The following is a 21,886-nucleotide window of genomic DNA, read 5'->3' as shown; positions in this document are numbered from 1 at the left end:
TAAAGTCGGACCTTTAGCTCATACCCTATGAAAAATAAACTCAAATGTATAAAAGTCCGGGATATGAGGATCTAAAAGTATAAGAAGAAAACATAGGAGCGAGTCTTTATGACCTGGAGCACAAGTGAGGAAAGAAAAAAAAAACCAGATAAACTGGAATTCATAAAAATAAAAATCCTTTATGCATCAAGGGATACAACCAAGAAAGTGAAAGGAAACCCACAGAATGGAAGAAAACAGTTGCAAATCATATATCTGTTGAGGGTCTGTATTCAGAATATATAAAGAAGTTGTATAAGTAAACCACGAAAAGACCCAACAGCCCAACTTTTTTTTTTTTTTAATTTTTTTTTTTTAAACGTTTTATTTATTTTCCAGACAGGGAGAGACAGAGCATGAACGGGGGAGGGTCAGAGAGAGGGAGACACAGAATCCGAAACAGGCTCCAGGCTCTGAGCTGTCAGCACAGAGCCCGACGCGGGGCTCGAACTCACGGGCCGTGAGATCATGACCTGAGCCGAAGTCAGATGCTCAACCGATTAAGCCACCCAGGCGCCCCCCAACAGCCCAACTTTTTACCTGGGCGCAGGACTTGGATATTTCTCCAAAGAATACATGCAAATGACCAACAAATACATGAAGAGACACTCAATGTCATTAGTCATTAAGGAAATGTAAATCAAAATGGCAACGAGATGCCACTTCATATCCATGAGGATGGCTGTAACACAAACAAACAAGTGGAAAATAACAAGTGTTGGGAAAGATGTGGAGAAATTGGAATTTTCCTACATTGCTGGTAGGAATGTAAAATGATGCAGCTACTGCAGAAAATAGTCTGGTATTTTCTAAGTTAAACATAGACTGACCATTCGACCCAGCAAGTCTGCTTTTAAGTATATACCCCAAACTGGGGCGCCTGGGTGGCCCATTCAGTTAAGTGTCCGACTCTTGATCTCAGCTCAGGTTTTGATCTCAGGGTCGTGAGCTCAAGCCCCGTGTTGGGCTCAGCACTGGATGTGAAGCCTACTTAAAAAAAAAAAAAGGATACACCCCAAAGAATTGAAAACAAGTGTTCAAACAAAATCTTATGTGTGTGTGTTCACAGCAGCCAAAAGGAAGAAATAACCCAAAGGTCCCTCCACTGATGAATAGATAAACAAAGTATGATATACCCTTCAATGGAATATTATTTGGCTATAAAAGGGAATGAAGTTGCTGATCAAGGTCACAACACGGATGGACCTTGAGGACATTATGCTCAGTGAAAGAAGCGACACACAAAAGACCACATATTACATGATTCCGTTTCATAGGAAATATCTAGAGTAGGCAAATCCGTAGAGACAGAAAGCAGATGAAGGGTTCCTCGGGGCTGGGAGAGGGGAAAAGGGATGACCCCTTGATGGGTACAGGGTGTCCTTTTGGAGCAATGAAAATGTTCTGGAACTAGGTAGTGGTCGTGGTTGAACAACACTGTGAATGTAGTGTCACTGAATTGTACACTCGAAAATGGTGAAAATGGTGAAAAAAATACATACATTCCTAAAAAAATAACTGGAAAGAGAGACACTAAAATGTTCACGGTGATTATTTCTGGATAGTGGTAGGATTGACTTTTTTTTTTCTTTTTTGGTACTTTCTGATCATTTTACAATTAAGCATGTTTTACATTAATAATCAGAGTAGATAAAAGCCACGATGAGCTGTTTTCATTTTAGAAAGCAGGAAGAAAAGGAAAGAAAGAAGGGGGGGCAGTGGAGGGGGAGGAAGGAAAGAAGGAAGGAAGGAAGGGAGGGAGGGAGAGAGGGGAGGGAAGCAGGAGAGGGAAGGAGGGAAGGAAGGCAGGGAGGGAGGGAGTCAAGGGAGCTCTGAACCACCCCACTCCCTGTCTCTCTCATCTGCTTGGGGCTGCAGGCCTGAGTAGAGGGGCTGAGAGTTGTCAGGGTTTCTGGTTAGACACCAAGAAGGACCCTTTAGGTCAATAGGGGCGAGGTCACAGCCAACCGACTCTTTACATGTGCTGTAGAAAGATCCTCAAACTGTACTGTGTAAAAGGCAAGGTGTAGAACACAGTACTTCGATTACTGTAAACACACACACACACACACACACACACACACATCACTAAAAAATGTAAACACATACAATTGCAAATGCAAAGATACTCTCTGCCAACATGAAGAAAAAACAGTAAAAACCCGTTTTCCCCAAAGAGGGGAACTGGGTGGCTAGGAGGCGGGAGAGGGAAGGAAGGGAGCTGATTTTCACTCTGGACCTTTTGAGTTATATCATTTTCAAAGACATATACTTTTTTCTTGAGTATTTGCTTTGCATCCTAAAAAACAAAGTTTCCCAAACATTAGATGAAAGATATTCAGGTAAAAAAAATATACTGTTTCTGCCCTATTTTGTGTTTACCAAAGTAACAGTAGACATTACTTAACATCAATAAAGTAGGTGTTCCTCAAACATTGAAACAACACAGGAAAGTTTAAAGGAAACACAGAACACTCCTCGCTTACTTTCAAAGGGAAAGTATATTTAATAATAAAATGCATTTGAAAATAAAAGAAATGTATCAGAAAAATGGTCATTTTTTTTTACTTCTCTTTTTTTCTGCATTTTCTATAATGATATCTATTATTTTATTTTGGAAAAAGTCTGTAATTAACCAAGTTCTTAAACATAAAGGCACTGGCTTTAGGCGGCTGGTAAAGCATGTGCTGGTCTGACCTTGACCTCTGAGCAGCCCCTGACCGTTCCCTTCGGCCCTGTGCACTGTAGCCTCCTTGGCCCAAACCCTGGGCCCTGTCTCTCCAGCTGCCCTCAGATGGCCTGCCCTGCCTGCCAAGGCGTTCATTCTGTCCCCATCGGAAGCCTCCTTAGCCCTCACGACTCCCTGGTGGAACCGGTGCTTGGCAGAGGGCAGGGGCTTCTGGATTCCTCTCTAGGAGCGGCGTGGGGGCTGTTTCGAAAGGTATTTGTCCAACAAACGCAGTATTTCCACCTTGATGGTATGTTATAGACAAAGTTTTCAAAATAAATTTTTATTCCTCTTTTACATTAGGTTGAGCAAGAATTATCCATTCTTAAAAAGTGGGTGTGCATGTGTTGGGAGAAAACTGATGGAGAGAAATGGGCCTGCCCTGGGGCCATCTTCCCTGGCCCCCTTGGTGTGGCCACAGCGGGGAGAGCTTGCTGTCTGCCTGCTGTGCAGAAGACAGAGGTAAGCCTAGATGCCTCCAGCTTCCTTGTGCCCAGGCGTGTCATTGAAAAACCTTCCTGGGCTCTCCCCCATGGTCTGGGACCAACATTTGGAAGTTTTCTCCCGGGATGTGTTTTCTGAGCCTCACCCCTACTTGGCTTCTCTGCTCTGCTGTCCTTTGCATACTCTTGAGGTAATGCTAGGTCAGACCAAAGAGGGCCAGTCAGAAACTTCCCGGGTTCTCTAGTGGCTACTCTGGCAAGGTCCTTTTACCCTGGATAATTCCTCTGTTGCTTAAAATACTTCCATTTGAGAACCATCCTTTTGCAGTATTAATTCTAAATTCCTATTTAAGAACAAACAAAAGTTCATGTCTCCCCTGAATTACAAAAATATGTAATTGTGTAAAATAGGGAAAGGTGGACTCTTCCCCACCAAAAGTCACAAAATATTCACACACTGAGTGAGTACCTAAAGAGGATACTATAGATATTATAGTATAGAAATACTATAATATTTTTTTGAGGTCTTTAAAAATAAATCTCTGAGGAGCACCTGGGTGGCTCAGTCGGCCAAGTGTCTGACTCTTGCTTTTAGCTCAAATCACAATCTCACAGTTCGTGAGTTCCAGCCCTACATCAGGCTCCCTACTGACAGTGTGGAGCCTGCTTGGGATTCTCTTTCTCTCTGCCCCTCCCCTGTTTGCTCTCTCCCTCTCAAAATAAATAAATAAACTTCAAAATAAATAAATAAATCTCTGAGTCATCATTATTATTATTATCATTGCTTTATATAATTGTGATCATTCCATATATGAATTTTGATCCTTTTTAATAAAAACCATTTCAACAGAAGCATTTTTGTTGTTGTTGCTGGAAATCCTGGCTCTGCTGTGTTATTAATGATTTTATCTTGGGCATCTTCTTTAATCTCTCTGTGCCCCAGTTTCCTTACCTGCAAAATGGGGATAATACCAGTATTTACCTTCCAGGGTTCCTGCAAGGATTCAGTGAGACAATGCAGGGAAAATGCTTCGCCAACAGTGAAATGCAATTAAATGTTAGCCATTCATCCATTGCTAAGCATAGGCATGGTTGATTTCATTTTTCAGCTGTCATGAATAATACTACGATGAACACCTGTCTGTGTGGAGTCTTGTCCATATTGAGGATTTATTCCCTAGGAGCGATTCCTGGAAATGGAATTGCTGGACCAAAGGGTTAAGACTTTTCTAAAGTTCCTGATACAGATCGTTACTGCCACTCCTACCAGGAACGAAAAAAATCCTGGCTTGATTTACCATTTATTTACTTGTTTGTTTACTTATGTATTTATTTCCAGCTTTCTTGAAATACAGTTGACATATAACATTGTGTAAGCTTAAGGTGTACAATGTCATGATTTGATAACGTATAGATTACAGAATATTTTCCACAGGAAGGTTAGTTAGCACATCCTTTACCTCACATAATTACCGTTTTGTCGTTGTGAAGAATCCTGGTTTTAGATATGAATCTGTCCTCTGCAGGACAGGACACGGGGCTCCCTTCCCCTACCCCAGCACCCCCAACTTTAGTGGGTGTGATTTTATTTATTTATTTATTTTTTTTTTAAATTTTTTTTTCAACGTTTTTTATTTATTTTTGGGACAGAGAGAGACAGAGCATGAACGGGGGAGGGGCAGAGAGAGAGGGAGACACAGAATCGGAAACAGGCTCCAGGCTCCGAGCCATCAGCCCAGAGCCTGACGCGGGGCTCGAACTCACGGACCGCGAGATCGTGACCTGGCTGAAGTCGGACGCTTAACTGACTGCGCCACCCAGGCGCCCCTGGGTGTGATTTTAGAAGCCTTCTCTCTCTGGGGCACCTGGGTGGCTCAGTCAGTTGAGTGTCGGACTTGGGCTTAGGTCATGATCTCATGCTTCATGAGTTCAAGACCCACATGGGGCTTCCTGCTGTCATCATAGAGCTGGTTTCAGATCCTCTGCCCCACCCCTCTCTACTCCTCCCCCTGTTTGCGCTCTCTCAAAAATAAAACATTAAAAAACAAACAAACAAGAAGCCTTCTCTCTCTGAACAAGCCCCAAGCCTGCCTCCAAGTCTGATAAGACATCTCGGCATCATGCAGGGACCTGGTAGAGTAACTCTCAGTTGTACTCTTTGTGAGACAGGGGCAAGGATCTTGCCCAAGGCGTGGTGAGGAATAATCAATGGCTAATGGCTGGAGTGGACTTTTGTCCTCCTGGTCATAAAAGACCTTTGATTTGCTTGGCCACTTTTGAGTTTCTCAGGAAAAGTGATAACACTAGGCCAAAGTTCGTGCCAATTGGTCAGACTGCCTCGCTCCAGTACCCATGAAGCTAGGGAGAGAAAGGGAGGATCATGGTCCCACATGAGCTGGGCCAGGTTCACTGGGGCTGGGGTCATCGGGGTAAGAGACACTTCCCCTTTGATCCTCCCACACATCACACCACAGGAAATATTCCTGTGTTTTGTCAGTCTACCACTGACCCCTGACACGTCTGAAGGAAGAAGGTTGGATACACAGTAGACAGAGGACTTAGAATGAAGTGAGGCTCAGCCCTGATTTGAGGGACTGATCAAAGCCAGGCTTGTCCCTCCTTCCATCACCACCCAGCCACTCACCAATACTCCCCAGAATTTGATTTGACTAAATCAAAATCCCCTGTACCTATGTAGGGGCAGCTGGAAAGCCAGACTACAGGGAGGACAGAGCTATCAGGTGGGACATTTGAGCCTGGTGGACGATATAACTTTCCCCTCCATGGCCCACAGAATCTTCAGGAAATCTATAGTGCCTGCCAGTGCTTTGGGGGATTGGATGTGTTTTTGAAGGGTGAAATGAAATACAGAGACTAGCCTCAATCGGAGAATACCCATGGGTATCCAATCACATGTAGAAGAAAATTTAATGACATGGAAAACTGTTCACAACATGTTGTTAAAGAAAATAATTGGGTGCAGGAGGAAATGTGCAATTGCAATACCATTTTGGTCAAAACAGAAAAGCATTTGTTCTGTTGAAATGTGAGATTAAAGGATATATCTACATAAACATAGACATAGGCATAGACATAGACATAGGCATAGAAATATAGATGATATAGATATAGATATAGATATAGATATAGATAGATATAGATACATACGCCTGGGTGGCTCAGTCAGTTAAGCATCTGACTCTATTTTTTTTTTCAATGGTTTTTTTTTTTTTTTTTTTTTTTTTTGGGACAGAGAGAGACATAGCATGAACGGGGGAGGGGCAGAGAGAGAGGGAGACACAGAATCGGAAACAGGCTCCAGGCTCCGAGCCATCAGCCCAAAGCCTGACACGGGGCTCGAACTCACGGACCGCGAGATCGTGACCTGGCTGAAGTCGGACGCTTAACCGACTGCGCCACCCAGGCGCCCCAAGCATCTGACTCTTGATCTCAGCTCAGGTAATGATCTTGGGGTTCGTGAGGTCAGCCCCACATTGGGCTCTATGCTGACCGTGCAGAGCCTACCTGGGATTCTCTCTCTCCCTCTCTCTGTGCCCCTCCCCCACTCATGCTCTCTCTGTTTCCTTGTCTCTTTCTCAAAATAAGTAAACTTCAAAACAAGAAATATATATTTAATTATTCGTGCTTTATATTTTCTTTAACGAACACGTATCGCTTATGAAGCTGGAAATAATCTGAAATGTTTGATGAGGTGAGCTGTTCTTACTGTGCTGGATTAGTTGGCAAAGGAATGAAGTAACATCGTCCAGGTCAAGCCAAGACTGAGGGGCCCATTGATTCATGGCCAGTTTAACGACCTTTCCATTTGACTGGAAGGAAACACCTCCCCAGTAGTGTACTGAGCGCTCCGGACGCACGGCATCGGAAAGATCTGATAGACTGGACCACTCTGTCTCCCACTCACTTCCTTTTACTGGATTCCAGGGAATGAGCATTGTCTGGAGAGTGTGGGTGGCTATAAGTGCATTCTTTCTCCCATTTCTAAGTACACTCACCAGCTTTTCTTCTGCACTTCCGGTCAGTAACATGACCCTCGAGCTCTTCTGGGCAGAGAATCATGTCAGCAGGATGGGCTGGGAAGCCTCCTGCAGATTGAGCCAGTTTTAATCTGTGACTCATAGCCACACATAATAATTTTCTACAAAGGTGTCTGTTGAGTGAGAGGGACACACGGAGAGACAGAGACAGAGGGGCAGCCAGGCAACGTGCCTAGACTTACACCCCTGGACGTGAAAGGACCCTTCCAGATCACCTGTCTCATCGCCGCATGATCTGGGAAAGGGAGGCCTGGGTGGCACAGGCCAGCAGTACAGCCAGGCCACAGCCAGCTGGGTTTGCTTCCTGATCATCTCTCCTTGCCATCCTGCTCCCCGGCCCAGCCCACAGGGATACCCTAACTCCTCCCTGGCTGATCTTCCTTCCACCTACAGCTGTGTCACTGGGGGTCCTATGAACCATGTTGAGGGGTTTGGACATTAATCTGGGTCCATGAAACAGCATGGGAGAATGTTGTCAGGAGAGTAGTGGGGTCAGATCTGGATCTCAGGAGGCCGCTGAAACCCTCCGACTGCTGTGGCCAGACTGGGCCCACGGAATGGGTCCACGAAAGTTAGAGTGGGCTCAGGGAGACAGGTCAGGAGGCTGCTGTGATTGTCTGGGTGGGAGGCGGGGTCAGCCTGGACCAAGGCTGAGGCAATGGAGACGAAGAAGGGTGGGTGGTCTCCCTGACTTCTTGAAGCCCTCGTTGATCTCCTTCCGCATTTGCAGTCAGTATCAGCCAATTTAATACTTAGTTATGGGCTTACATTTGTTAGGGCTCTTCTAGCTGTGATTGCATGGAATCCTGACTCGAACCAGCTCAGGCTCAGCACGGTTGAGCCGTGTAGGGCACATGGGAGGTGTTCAGTAAATGATGAATGAATGAGCGAATGAATGAATGCGTCTTGACTCCTGGACCATTGTTCTTTCTACTACGCGTTAGGCAATACTGACCTTAAGCCTAAATTTTATAACCCTAAGTACTCCAAGGCCATCTATCTGGGCTTGCACCCAACTCAGGAATCCCGTCTACTACATGCCTGACAGATATCCATTTGGCCTATCTTTGGAATCCTCCCGGGTCAGGACACTCACCACCTCAAAAAGCAATCCATGTTAACAAACAACGAAAGAGATATGTAGTTTAAAAATCAGCTATATTGAAGTGTAATTTATATAAAATAAAGTGCACCAACTTAAGTATAACATTCAATCAGTTTGGCAAACATAGACAGTTATGTAACCACCACAATGCAGTCTAGAAAATTTCTATCATGCCAAAAAGTTTGCTTGTCTTAATAACACTTTCTTTTCTCTAGCTTACTTTAATGTAATAATATGGTAGGGGCGCCTGGGGTGGCTCAGTCGGTTGAGTGTCCGGCTTCGGCTCGGGTCACGATCTCACAGTTTGTGGGTTCGAGCCCTGCATTGGGCTCTGGGCTGACAGCTCAGAGCCTGGAGCCTGCTTCAAGTTCTGTGTCTCCCTCTCTCTCTGCTCCTCCCGGCTCATGCTCTCTCTCTCTCTCTCCTTCAAAAATAAATAAAAACATTGAAAAAAATTGTAAACAAAAGAATAGTAGACAATACCTGTAACATACAAAAAATGCGTTAATTGACTATTCGTGTTATCAGTAGGGCTTGTGATCAACGGAAGATTATTAGTGGTTAAATTTCAGGGGAGTCAAAAGTGATATGTGGATTTTCAACTACACAAAGAATTGGTGCCCCTTACCCCTGCATTGTTCAAGCATCAACTGTATACACTCTCCAGTCATTTGAATCTGGCATATGTCACTTAGAATAATGCACTTAAGATTCATCTATGCTGTTGCCTGCATCAGTCGTTTTTTCCTTTTTATTGCTGAATACTAGTCCATTGAATGAACGTTACCACGATTTGTTTATTTATTCATCACTTGCTTATTCATTCAATTTGTTTATTCAACCCACCATTGGGTTGTTTCCAGCTTTTGGTTATTGTTAACAAAGCTTCTATGATAATTCACATGTGCATCCTTATGTGGACGTATTTTTAAAAACATTCTCTTGTATAAATACCTAGAATGTGATTTCTGGCTCATATGGGAGGTATATGTTTAACTTTTTAAAAAACTGCCCAACTATTTTCCAAAGTAGTATCTCGCATTTGTTTTTTTATTTAAAAAAATTTTGTTTAATGTTTATTTTTTTTTTATTTTTTTTATTTTTTTTTTCAACGTTTCTTATTTATTTTTTTGGGGGGGGACAGAGAGAGACAGACAGAGCATGAACGGGGGAGGGGCAGAGAGAGGGAGACACAGAATCGGAAACAGGCTCCAGGCTCTGAGCCATCTGAGCCATCAGCCCAGAGCCTGACGCGGGGCTCGAACTCACAGACCGCGAGATCGTGACCTGGCTGAAGTCGGACGCTTAACCGACTGCGCCACCCAGGCGCCCCTAATGTTTATTTATTTTTGAGAGAGACAGAGACAGAATGCGAGTGGGTTAGGGGCAGAGAGAGAGGGAGACACAGAATCCGAAGCAGGCTCCAGGCTCCGAGCCATCAGCACAGAGCCCGATGCAGGGCTCGAACTCACAGAGCCGTGAGATCACGACCTGAGCCCAAGTCAGACGCTCAACCGACTGAGCCACCCAGGCGCCCCGTAGTATCTTGCATTTGTATCATCTTGCCCTCCTATCAATATTGTAGGAGAGGGGCACCTGGGTGGCTCAGTCGGTGAAGCGTCCGACTTCGGCTCAAGTCATGATCTCACGGTTCATGAGTTCATGAGCTCTCTGTGCCCCCCTTCCTTCCCCGCTCACACCCTGTCTCTCTCAAAAATAACTAAACATTAAAAAATGTTTGTAAAAATATCGTACGAGAGTTCCAGTTGCTCCACAATGTTGCAAGCACTTGGTATGGTCGGTTTTTAAAATTTTCATCACCGCAGGAATGTATAGTGGTCGCACTGCATTTGTTCCCATTTGTGTTGCCCTGATGACTCACGACACTGTGCATCTTTCCAGGTGCTTTGTATGCTATACACATGAAATAGATGAGGTAGGGAACTTGGGAGAACTTCCGTCTTGGCTCTGAACTCTTTCTTCACGGAGATACAGGCTTGTTGTCACTCACCCATCACACAGTTGTTGAGCGTCTATTGTGGACCACACGCTGTGCTGGCTCGAGGGGTGGTTATGAACCAGACAGGCATGGTCCCTGTCTCATGGATCTTACGGAGTCAGGGCAACACATTCATTTCCTTCCCTCGTGGCAATCTATATCAAAAATATGTATCTACTGTCAAAGAATTGCTGAGTGATTAGGAAACATCAAAACAGATTTATGCTAATTGTATATATTATATAATTTTAGGTTGATGTCTCATTAAGGTGTCTCTCACTTAAGATATGTGTACTTATTAAACATTTGGTTCTTTCACGTGGGTTCCCTTGGAGAGTGTCGCATGATCATCCAGGGAGATTAGGATTGCAACCATCTTCGAAACTGAAAGTCAGAGAGCTAGAAAACTGGCCCAAAGTCACTCAAAAGCAGAACCAGTCTTTGAACTCAAATCTTGGCACTTTAAGTCTAGATGCTGCTTGGAATAGTAACTGAGTGCCACTGGCATATTTTCAGTACAATTTTAGGACTAACACACTAGCTATAATCCGTTTAAATTAAGGTCCAAGGGATTATGGTCTGGGTTATTTTCCTAAGTTTCCTAAATATCTATCCAAATCCCTCATTCAGCCTGTGAGACCAAAAAGGTCCAGAGGAATGGCCACAGGGCGAGTCAGAATCCAAGTCCCGGCCTCCCGACTCCAAGCTGTTGTTTTGTGAAAGTGTTGCCCCTCGGTTCTCCCTCCTTTGCTTGGCCAGTCTCCGTTTATTTAGTCTACAAACATTCAAAGCAGTCTGTGCTGCTGTGGGCAAAGGAGTGAGGGAAGGTGAGAAGAGAGACTCAAGAGACCTGTATTCAAACCTCAGCTTTGCCACTTCCAGACCAAATGACTCCGGCAAGGAACTCAACTTCTGAGTCTCAGTTTCCTCATCTGCGCAATGGGAATGATGATAACGGCACTGACGCTGACGTTAGAGAGCTTCAGAGAGGCATCAAACTCCAAGTGCATGGAAAGCCCTCCCCTTGAGCTCTGGATTTTACTATTTGTTAAATAAATGAAGGAATACAAGCGCTTCGCTCCCTGCTGAGCTTATAACAGCACTGGATGAATCACTCGATGGCCAGCTTTTCCATTTAATAATTGCACTGAAATTATGTTTTATGAAGATTGAATTAAAGGAAGTTTTAGTAGAGAACATTTTCACTGAAATCAGAATTCAAGTACACGGTTTCATTTCTCCATGTTTTCTTCAAACTTTTATCCCCATTTGGAAGTTGCATTAAAGTGATTTATTGTTAAGAAGCTGACAACAATGAAAAGAAAATCCTAAAGGTACATTTTTATATAAAACCCATGACTCAAAACATTAATGGTTTTCATTTCTCTACATTGCCTTCCAACTTTTATTCAGAAAATTTTTACCTCATTAGAATGAGAATGGCTGTCTTTGGGTCACTCTTTTTTGAAAACATTTTATTATTTAATTTTTGCTTCCAATTGTTTAATAAATAAAGTTGTTCATGAGCTTTATGCTTGTGATTTCTAATGGTTCCATATGATTCTTTTTTTAAAAAAATTTTTTTTAATGTTTTTATTTATTTTTGCGACAGAGAGAGACAGGACATGAGCAGGGGAGGGCCAGAGAGAGAGGGAGACACAGAATCAGAAGCAGGCTCCAAGCTCCGAGCCGTCAGCACAGAGCCCAATGCGGGGCTCGAACCCACAGACTGTGAGATCATGACCTGAGCCGAAGTTGGACGCTCAACCAACAAGCCACCCAGGCGCCCCAGGTTCCATATGATTCTATCCAACAGAATTCATGCACTAACCTACAGAATCTCAACCCTGCAGGAAATTATATCAGATTATCATAGCTTATTATATTCCACAAAATCACTAAACGTTTGGATGTCACCACAACCCTATAAGGTTAAGTACTAAAATTACCCCACTTTAGGGGCTCTTGGGTGGCTCAGTCGGTTAAAGCGTCGAACTTCCGCTCAGGTCATGATCTCGCAGTTTGTGGGTTCAAGCCCTGCGTCAGGCTCTGTGCTGACAACTCAGGGCCTGGAGCCTGCTTCAATTCTGTCTCTCTCTCTCTCTCTCTCTCTCTCTCTCTGCCCCTCCCCCACTCACACTGTCTCTCTCAAAAACTAATAGACGTTAAAAAAAATTTTTTTTTAACTTAAAATGATCCCACTTTACAGATAAGGAAACTGAGGCTCGTGTAATTTTAATGATGGGCCAAAATTCATACGAATAGTGTCTCAGCGATCTATTGCCGTGTGGCAAACTGCCCCCAAATGCAGCGGCTAAGGCAATGACACCAGCTTATTTGCTCATGATTATGCAACACGATCAGTTGGTGAGTTGGCTCATCTCTGCTCCACACAGATACTGACTGAGGCAGCTTCCCTGTAGCTGGAGGATCCCGGGGTGGGGGTGGGGGGGGGTGGTTATTGAGAAGCCTGGTGTCTCCGCAGGGGAGGCTGAAATGGCTGGGGGCTGGCTGGTTTCTCTCTTTGTGGTCGCTCATCCTCCAGGGCCTCTGTGTCCACACGATGTGTCTGGCGGGTTGGCTGGACTTCTTTCTGGGCGTGTGGCTTCCTAGAGACCGAAAGCAGAGACCCCAAGGCGCCTTAAGACCTAGGCTGGGAACTGGCACGACACCTTCTCTGCTGCATTCTTTTGGTCAAAGCAACTCCCAGGGTTGTTGGTCTAGAATCAAGGGGAGGAGAGTAGACCCTACCCGCTGCTTGGAGGAGTGCCAGGCATGAGGATGCCGGGATTGTTGGCTGCCATCTTGGTAGCTATGGAACAGAACTCCAAACATAGGCCTGCGCGACTCCGACCTCCAACTCAGCTTCCCCGTCTCCATTCTACCTCAACAAATCTTTTTGTCTCACTAGCTCTTTCTCTTAGTTTCATTCACGTTTAAGTGGAATTTCCAGGAACGGGGAGACCTGGTCAAAGGGCAGGCACGTTGCCGTGCTCTATGCTGAGACAAGTCGGCATCGGCAGAGCAGAGTTATCTCGCGAGCTTCTCCTTAGGCCTGCTGCTCAAGCCCCTCCCCCCCCTTCACAAAGGAGATGTAGGTTTAATTTTATTCAGCTAATTTATTCAATTGTATTCATTTAATTTGTTCTGTTGCCGCACTTACTTTGACGGAGGAAATCTGGGTTCCCGCTATGGAGAACCTCTTTGGGACTTCTGGGCAACAGCAAAGTTAGCGGAGACTTATGAGGATCAGCTGATCCTGAGCTAGGCAGGATAGTGTTCCCTGTGGGACAGGGCACTCGGGGAAAGTAATTTGCTGACCTTGACTTTTTATAGAACTTGGGATGCGACAGCAAGAACGTGGCTTACACTTGCCAGAGTTTAGCGCCCCTTCTGAAGTGTGACCGTGTGTCTTTGTTTGCTGTTCGAGTTAGTTTACACCTGTTGTCCCATATTCTGTCCAGGTTAGCTTTTGTCCAGGGCCCAAACCTCCCAATTTGGGCAATAAATTTTACGCGTACCCTACCTGTCACAGAAACTGGGGTAAGTCATTTCTCCTCCCCGAGCCTCAGCTTCCTCATCTGGACAACAGGCCCAGCTACCAATTTCAGAGATGTGGATCACTTTTCATTTAATAGCATTCTTCCACGTGGCAGGAGCTGTCCCAGGCTCTGGGGGGATACTGTGGGTAACCAGACACTGTTCCTGCTCTCCTGTCTTGCTTGGGCTTCACGTAGACAAGCCAGCTAATTTCAGAGGTTCAATTTAGATCAGATAGCCAGGGAGGGCTTCTCCGAGAAGGTGATATCTGGGCCAAGGCGTGAAGAATGGGAGCAGAGCATAAAGGGAGGTGAGGGCACAGCACTCCAGGTTAAGGGAACAGCAAAAGCAAAGGCCCTGAGTCAGGAGATAACTCACTACAAGGGATAAAATGGAGCTCACGAGCAAGGTCATGTTCTAGAAACTGTGAAGAGTCCCAACAGTAATTATTTTACACTAGAGGGCTTTAAAATACTCTCAACATCCCTATGATCCTTAAGCGAGCCTTAAAATGATTCCAAAAAATGTTGGAGAGGTGGGGCCGAAAAGTATTATTAGTCCTGCTTTGCAGAACAAAATATTCTTATGAATTGTCTTTGCCTATCTTTCCAAAATGGTCCCACTATACGTCTATGCTTAAATTTAATTTCGTGTATCACCATTATCTTTTATTGCTTTTGAGGATGGGAATCTTCTGGGAACCAGAGACATCTGTATAAATCTCTTCCCATTATGGTATTTAATTCTGTGGTTAAGTCCTCGTGTGTATTGCTTTCACATCTATATTCATAAGAGATATTGGTCTGTAGTTTTCTTTTCTCATGATGCCTTGGTCTGGTCCTAGTGTTCGAGTAATGCTGCCCTCATAGAATGAGGCGAGAAGTGTTCCTTCCTCTTCTGATTTTTGGAAGGGTTTGTGAAGAATTGTACGGATTCTTCTCTAAATGTTTGGTAGAATTCACCAGTGAAACCATCTGGACCTGGGCTTTTCCTTGTGCGTAGTTGTTTTTTGTTTTTTGTTTTTTTTTTTTTTTTAATTACTAAATCCATCTCTTGTTTCAGGTCTATTCAGACATTCTATTTCTTATTAAACTAGTGTTGTGTCTTTTAAAAATGTTTATTTATTTATTTTGAAAGAGAGAGAGAGAGAGAGACCATTCAGGGGAGGGGCAGAGAGAGAGGGAGACAGAGAATCCCAAGCAGGCTCTGCACTGTCAGTGGGGACCCCGATGTGGGGCTCGAACTCACGAACACAGAGGCCATGACCTGAGCCAAAATCAAGAGTCAGATGCTCAACCGACTGAGTCACCCAGGCCTCCCTATTTCTTATGAAATTAGTTTTAAGAGTTTGTGTCTTTCCAGGAATTTGATCATTTTACCTGAGTTCTCTAATTTATTGGCACACAGTTATGTATAGTAGTCACTTATAATCCTTTTTATGTTTGTAAGGAAGTAATGTCCCCTTTCGTTTCTTATTTTATTTATTCTTTTAATGTTTATTTATTTTTGAGAGAGAGAGAGACACACACACACACACACAGAGTGTGAGCAGGGGAGGGGCAGAGAGAGAGGGAGATACAGAATCCGAAGCAGGCTCCAGGCTCTGAGCTGTCAGCACAGAGCCCAATGTGGGACTCGAACTCACAAACCGCGAGATCATGACCTGAGCCGAAGTTGGATGCTCAACCTACTGAGCCACCCAGGCGCCCCTCATTTCTTATTTTAATAATTTTAATCATCTCTCTTTTTTTTCTAGGTCAATTTAGCTAAAGGTATGTCAATTTTGTTGATCTTTTCAAGAACCAACTATTGGTCGTTGAGTTTTTCTATTGTTCTTTGATTTTGTTAATTTTGACTCTAAACCTTATTATTTCCTTTCTTCTGCTTGCTTTAAGGCTTCATTGATCTTTTTCCAGTGTCTTAAAGTGGAGAGTTAGATTATTGATTTGAGGTCTTCTTTCCTAATACAGGCATTTAGTGCTTTGACTTTCCTTCTCTCCTGTGTGCTGTTGTTTAGCGTCAGGAGTCTGGGGTTTCCGTCTCAACTTCTCCACTGCCCCTGGAGAGGCCAGAGTAAAATAACCAGGTGTAGAGTCAGGGAGCCTTCCCGGGTCCTGAAACTGACACTTGCCGGGTGACCTTGGTTAAGTCACTGCCCCTCTTGGGTATTAGTTGTTTCTTACCTATAAAATGAAGAGGCAGGGGGCACCTGGGTGGCTCGGTCAGCTGAGCGTCTGACTCTTGGTTTTGGCTCAGCTCACGATCTCACAGCTTGTGAGATTGAGCCCCACATTGGGCTCTGTGCTGAGAGCATGGAGCCTGCCTGGGATTCTCTCTCTCCCCCTCTCTCTCTGCCCTTCACCTGCACATGCTCTCTCTCTTTCTCTCTTTCAAAATAAATATTTAAAAATAAAATAAAATAAAATAGGCTGCACCATAGCATGTCCAGGGCTCTCTTCTAGTCTAAATGGCTTAGAGAGCAGGCTCACATCTGACACATCTTTATATGTGTCTTTATATATCTTTTTGGAGTGGGCATGTGTCGTTTCTACTCAGCATTCTCTTCCCTCCCCTCCGACAAGGCACTTGGTTGTCCTTTGGGGAGACACTACTCTCCCACAATATATCTAGACCTTTTTGTGTGTGCCATGGACCCCTCTGGCAGTCTATAGAAGTCCATGGACCCTTCTGCAGATGGATGTTTTTAAATGCATACTATAGACTGCATATGATTTAAAAGAAGTCAATTATATTGATATCGTTCTCAAATAATTAGAAACACGAAATTGTGCTATAGTCTTATACATACACTTCTTTTTTTTAATTACATTTATTTATTTTTGACAGAGAGACAGAGCACAAGTGGGGGAGGAGCAGAGAGAGAATGAGACACAGAATCCGAAGCAGGCTCCAGGCTCCGAGGCATCAGCACAGAGCCTGACGCCGTGCTCGAACTCACAAACCGTGAGATCATGATCTGAGCCGAAGTTGGAACCTTAACCGACTAAGCCACCCCGGCGCCCCCATACACTTCTTTATTAGCACATTAAATAATAAGATCTAGTTGGTCCGCTACCTACCATATTTCAAATAGTGAGGAACATAAACGATACTTTGAGATACCGACAACTGTGATGTAATACGAAACACCCGTGATTTCTATTGGTGACAAAGTTGTAGGTATTTTTAATGCTACTGTGATGCGTTTGCTACATTTGTAACAGAAGGAAATGCTAAATTTCAGGTAGAAGTCAGTGAAAAGAGAGCCATAATTTTTTCCTATGTAAATCAACCGTCCCTTGTTAAGAAACCTTTGTTTAGAAACTGCTTGACTCCGGGGATTCCGAAGTAAGCGTGTAACCCAGTAGCGGCCAATGAGAGCAGAGACTGGCTTAGCTATAGGCATTTAAGCCAAAGTGGTAGCATCAGAGTGCATCCTGGGCCTTTGCTGGAAGCCTGGGGCGGTTCTTTCTGGTGGGTTTGCTAAAGAGGATTGGGTGTAGGCCTGGATCCTACATACCTTGCCCTCACTGGGGAAAACCGACCTCAGGATGAAGCCAGTACCGAGGAAAGCAGAGCTGAGAAGTGATCATTCACAACTTCCTGGCAACATTCCTCCTTTTAATGTGTTAATTATGGAAGCCAATACATTATCTGTTGAAGCCAGTTTGAGTGGGGTTTTCTGTTCATTGAAATCAAAGCGGTCATAACTAATACAGTCCCATAAAGCTGGCACAAAGTAGGTGGCTCATGAAGGAATGATGAATGAATTTCAAACAATGTGGCAACGTGATTAATATTGTTTGCTAGACTCATCTGTACAGAACTGGCTTGATTGTGTTTTAGAGGATGAAGGTATACTTAAAGCAAGCATTCCATGGGCTTTTGGTTGGCTGAAGGAATAAAAGAACTCATCCATTGTCATTACTTTCTATTTTTAGCCTCGTATATTCCTCAGTGATACAACCAAGACCGCATAACACAAGTCTAGAGTCATTTGGGGCCACAGTTACAAACTAAGTCTGTGGCCCACTCACCCTGGGGAATAGCATGCAGTGATATAAAGGAAGAAGGTAGGTCTATATGTGCTGATATGGAAGCACCTCTAAGACTCTTCAAGAAGGAAATTACAAAACAGTAATGACAGTAAGGTTCCATTGTCATTAAAAACGAAATCTCCCAAGCAAAACTTTGAGTTTCTCTGTGAACATAGTGAGTGTATAAATCAAAGAAAAAAAGTCTGGAAGGTCACTCACGAAACACTAACAGTGGGCACCTCTGGGGAGGGAGGGGTATCGGGTGGCCGTGGTCACAGGAATGTCCTTTCTCTCTATTGTTCCCGTTTTTTTTTTATACAAGGATGAAATAATTATGGATCGTTTGTGTAATCTAAAATAATTTATGATGAAAAAATAAGAACTCTGGCAGAAAGTGGACTATTCCCTTTTAGCCTGCTCCCCACCCCCCACCGAGGCGTCTGTCAGTATTCTCAGGGAAACTGAAGATAGCAGGGATGTGTCCATGATGCTCTGCTGCTCCCCTGATGCTGTGCCCATGATGCTTTGCTGCGCCCATGATGCTGTGCCCATGATGCTTTGCTGCGCCCACGATGCTGTGCCTGCGATGCCACGCTATACTCTCTGTACCTTGCCATGCCTATGAGGCCATGCCCTTTCCCTGGGACTCTCGTTCTGGCTGCTCCAGGAGCCAAGGAGATTCCACCCCATATAAAATGCTCCTGGGGTGGCCTACTGACCTGGATTCTCTTCTCAGTATCCTGACTCCAGCTGCCTCTTCTGCCAAACTACACACGGCCCAGATGATTTCTCCTGCAGATGGGAGAGGGAATCAGAGCATCTCACGGTCAGGGCAGAGGCCCCCAGGGAGACCCCTATCCCACGAACGTTTGGGGTGGCCAATCCAGTCTATGCCTGTTGTGCAGACTGGGAATTTGAGTCTTAGAATGGGGAAGAGGTTTGTCCAAATGTGAGTTTAGTGCCAGAGTGAGACTCCGACCTGCCTCCCAGTTCAGAGCTCATTTTCAGGAGGGTGCCAAAAGTTCCCGCTGTCACAGCTCTCCTTTACGTAGAGATCTTGTCTCCAAGATGTCCCTGTCACAATGCGCATCTGTTACTTAAATCACACATTCAGCACTCAGCAACCTAGTTTCCCAGAGGAGCTGGGTTTTAGCATAGAAAGCAGATAGCAAGTTCCATTTTATTTTACTTATTGTAAAAAACAAAATTGTAGGGGCGCCTGGGTGGCTCAGTCGGTTGAGCGTCTGACTTCGCTCGTCGATGATCTCGCTGTCCGTGAGTTCGAGCCCGCGTTGGGCTCTGTGCTGACAGCTTAGAGCCTGGAACCTGTTTCAGATTCTGTGTCTCCCCTCTCTCATGGTCATGAGTTCGAGCCCTGCATCAGGCTCTGTGCTGACAGCTCAGAGCCTGGAGCCTGCTTTGGATTCTGTGTCTCCCTCGCTCTCTGCCCCTCCCCCGCTTATGCTCTGTCTCTGTCTCTGTCTCTCTCTCTCTCTCTGTCAATAATAAATAAACCCTATGGGGCGCCTGGGTGGCTCAGTCAGTTAAGCGGCCGACTTTGGCTCAGGTCACGATCTCGCGGTCCGTGAGTTCGAGCCCCGCGTCGGGCTCTGGGCTGATGGCTCAGAGCCTGGAGCCTGCTTCCGATTCTGTGTCTCCCTCTCTCTCTGCCCCTCCCCCGTTCATGCTCTGTCTCTCTCTGTCCCAAAAATAAATAAAAAACGTTGAAAAAAAAAATTAAAAAAAAAATTATAAGAAAATAAATAAATAAATAAATAAACCCTAAAAAAACAAAAAAAAAACAAAATTGTAATGACACAAGTGAACATATTAAAATAATGTATTTCTGCCATCCTAATCCTGTTTCGTGTGTGCAGACGTCTTACGTTGCTCTAACATACATACTTTGCACGCGCGTTTATGCACACAGCTATAATCATTTCATAAGGATTTTTTTAACTTTGTTTCACTTAATATTGTACATCTTCCCCATTTTCCACATCGCTTTCTCCTGCCTTCTGCAGAGTATTTCATCATGTAAATAAACCATATTTACATAAGTACATCTTCATTGTTCTTCTAAAATATTCCAAACATACAGGAAAGCACAGGAACGATACGCGACACAGGTTCACAAATACTGATACTTCACAAATATTTTTGAGACCTTTTTCAAGAAAATAAACCATTACAGGTACAGCTGGAGCTGTCTTCTGTACAATGGACTCTAATCTCCCAGGACAAGCGACATAACTTTCAAGGCTCAGTGCAAAGTGAAAATGCAGAGACTGGTGTTCAAAAATCATTATGAATTTCAAGACAGTGACAGCAGAGCGTTCCAAGAAGCATGGGGCGTTTCTAAGTGTGCGGCCCAGGGTGACCGTGCAGGATGCACACCCACGAAGCTGGCCCTCAGGCCCCCTCTCCTGTCACATTCCTGAAAGTGATCTGTGTCTTTGCTGTCCCATGTTTACGCTTTTCCTTCATACACATGCATTGCCCAACATTATGGAGTATTAGTTTACATATTTTAAAATATTACGTAAGTGGCATACCAACGTGTATCCTTAGACTGTTTGCTTGTCTCGCCTATTGTTTTTGGGATTAATCCATGCGGATTCATGAAGATGTTATTGATTTTCACTATCGTCTAATATTCCATTATGAGATCTCACCACAGTTCATTTTTTGTAGAACCCTTCTCTTTTTACCATAATTACTAATGCTGCAGTGAACAGCCTTGGACACAGTTCTCTGTGCACATGTAAGCTTCTGTCTGCTCTCTGTGAGGAGGTGTGGAATCGAACTGCTCTGTCTTACCACATGTTGGGGTTGTTTCCGATTTTTTCCCTGGCATCAATGTGCTCCCCTTACGTGTCTCCGCTTGGAGATGCCCCACAGATATCCAACCCCCCTTGGGAGACTTCCCTCTAGTTGTGTTTCCTCTAAGACTCATCACCTACTGAATCCAGAAACTGGATGTCCTGTAATCCTCCGCCCCGCCCCCATTTCCTACCTATGACCAAAGCCTACTGATTCCCAGTCTAAACTATGGCTTCCACTCATCCACTCCTTCATATCCTTCTTGCTACCTTCATTGTCTTGGCTTAGCATCCTACCTCTCCCCTGGGCACTTCTCCCAGCCCCTCCAGCCTCCAGCCTCCCAACTTGTTGCAGAACCTATGACTCTAGTGAACTGCATTTTGACTAGTCTCTCTCGCATGCATGTGGTGGAGATCAAAGCTGTGAGTTATACAAGAGCAAAGACTATATCATGGTTCCCATTTGGGGGCCTGTAGCACAGTATCTGACACCGGCAGGTTCTGAAAATATTTGTTGAATCAAAGTGTATGTAAACATCATGCTGTAGTTTCCCCATCTTTTGAATCAGACCCCTAGGATAAATTCCCAGAGGGAACGTTGTGGATGACTTAGGATAATGACTTCGTAAGTAAACTTGACCCACAGAAAATTCTAGGTCAGGTAGGGTAGATAGGATGATCCTCACCAAGGAGTCATTTTCCCAAGGTCCCAAAGCCAGAAAGTGACAGAGCGTCAAGAAGAGGTCTTCAAGTCTTGCCATCGGCTTGTCTTATTTGATAGGGATACTAAATTTAGATGGTGCCCTTTAATGTCAGGTGACTGTCTCTTTAAATGTTGCTGTTCTGGTATACATGTAACAACCTGGTAGAATTCACATCTCTGGAAGAGCAAAACAGAACAAAATAACCCTCACATCTATGAGCCTTTGTTTCAGTATCTATCAAATGGGCAGACGATCTCTTTGCTCTGTGGACAGATAAGGAAGAAGCACCTTTCTTTTCCCCTACCCCGATCCATCCTTCCCATGCTTAGTGCACAGTTATTTATGAAACCGAGGAGGGTGAATGAAAAACAGCTCTCTGCAAAAGTGACTTAATGCCCCTCACCTGCTGAT

This window comes from Panthera leo, chromosome A1, assembly GCF_018350215.1.
Source record: "Panthera leo isolate Ple1 chromosome A1, P.leo_Ple1_pat1.1, whole genome shotgun sequence".
NCBI classification, from domain to species: Eukaryota; Metazoa; Chordata; class Mammalia; order Carnivora; family Felidae; genus Panthera; species Panthera leo.
This window is presented reverse-complemented; position numbering follows the sequence as displayed.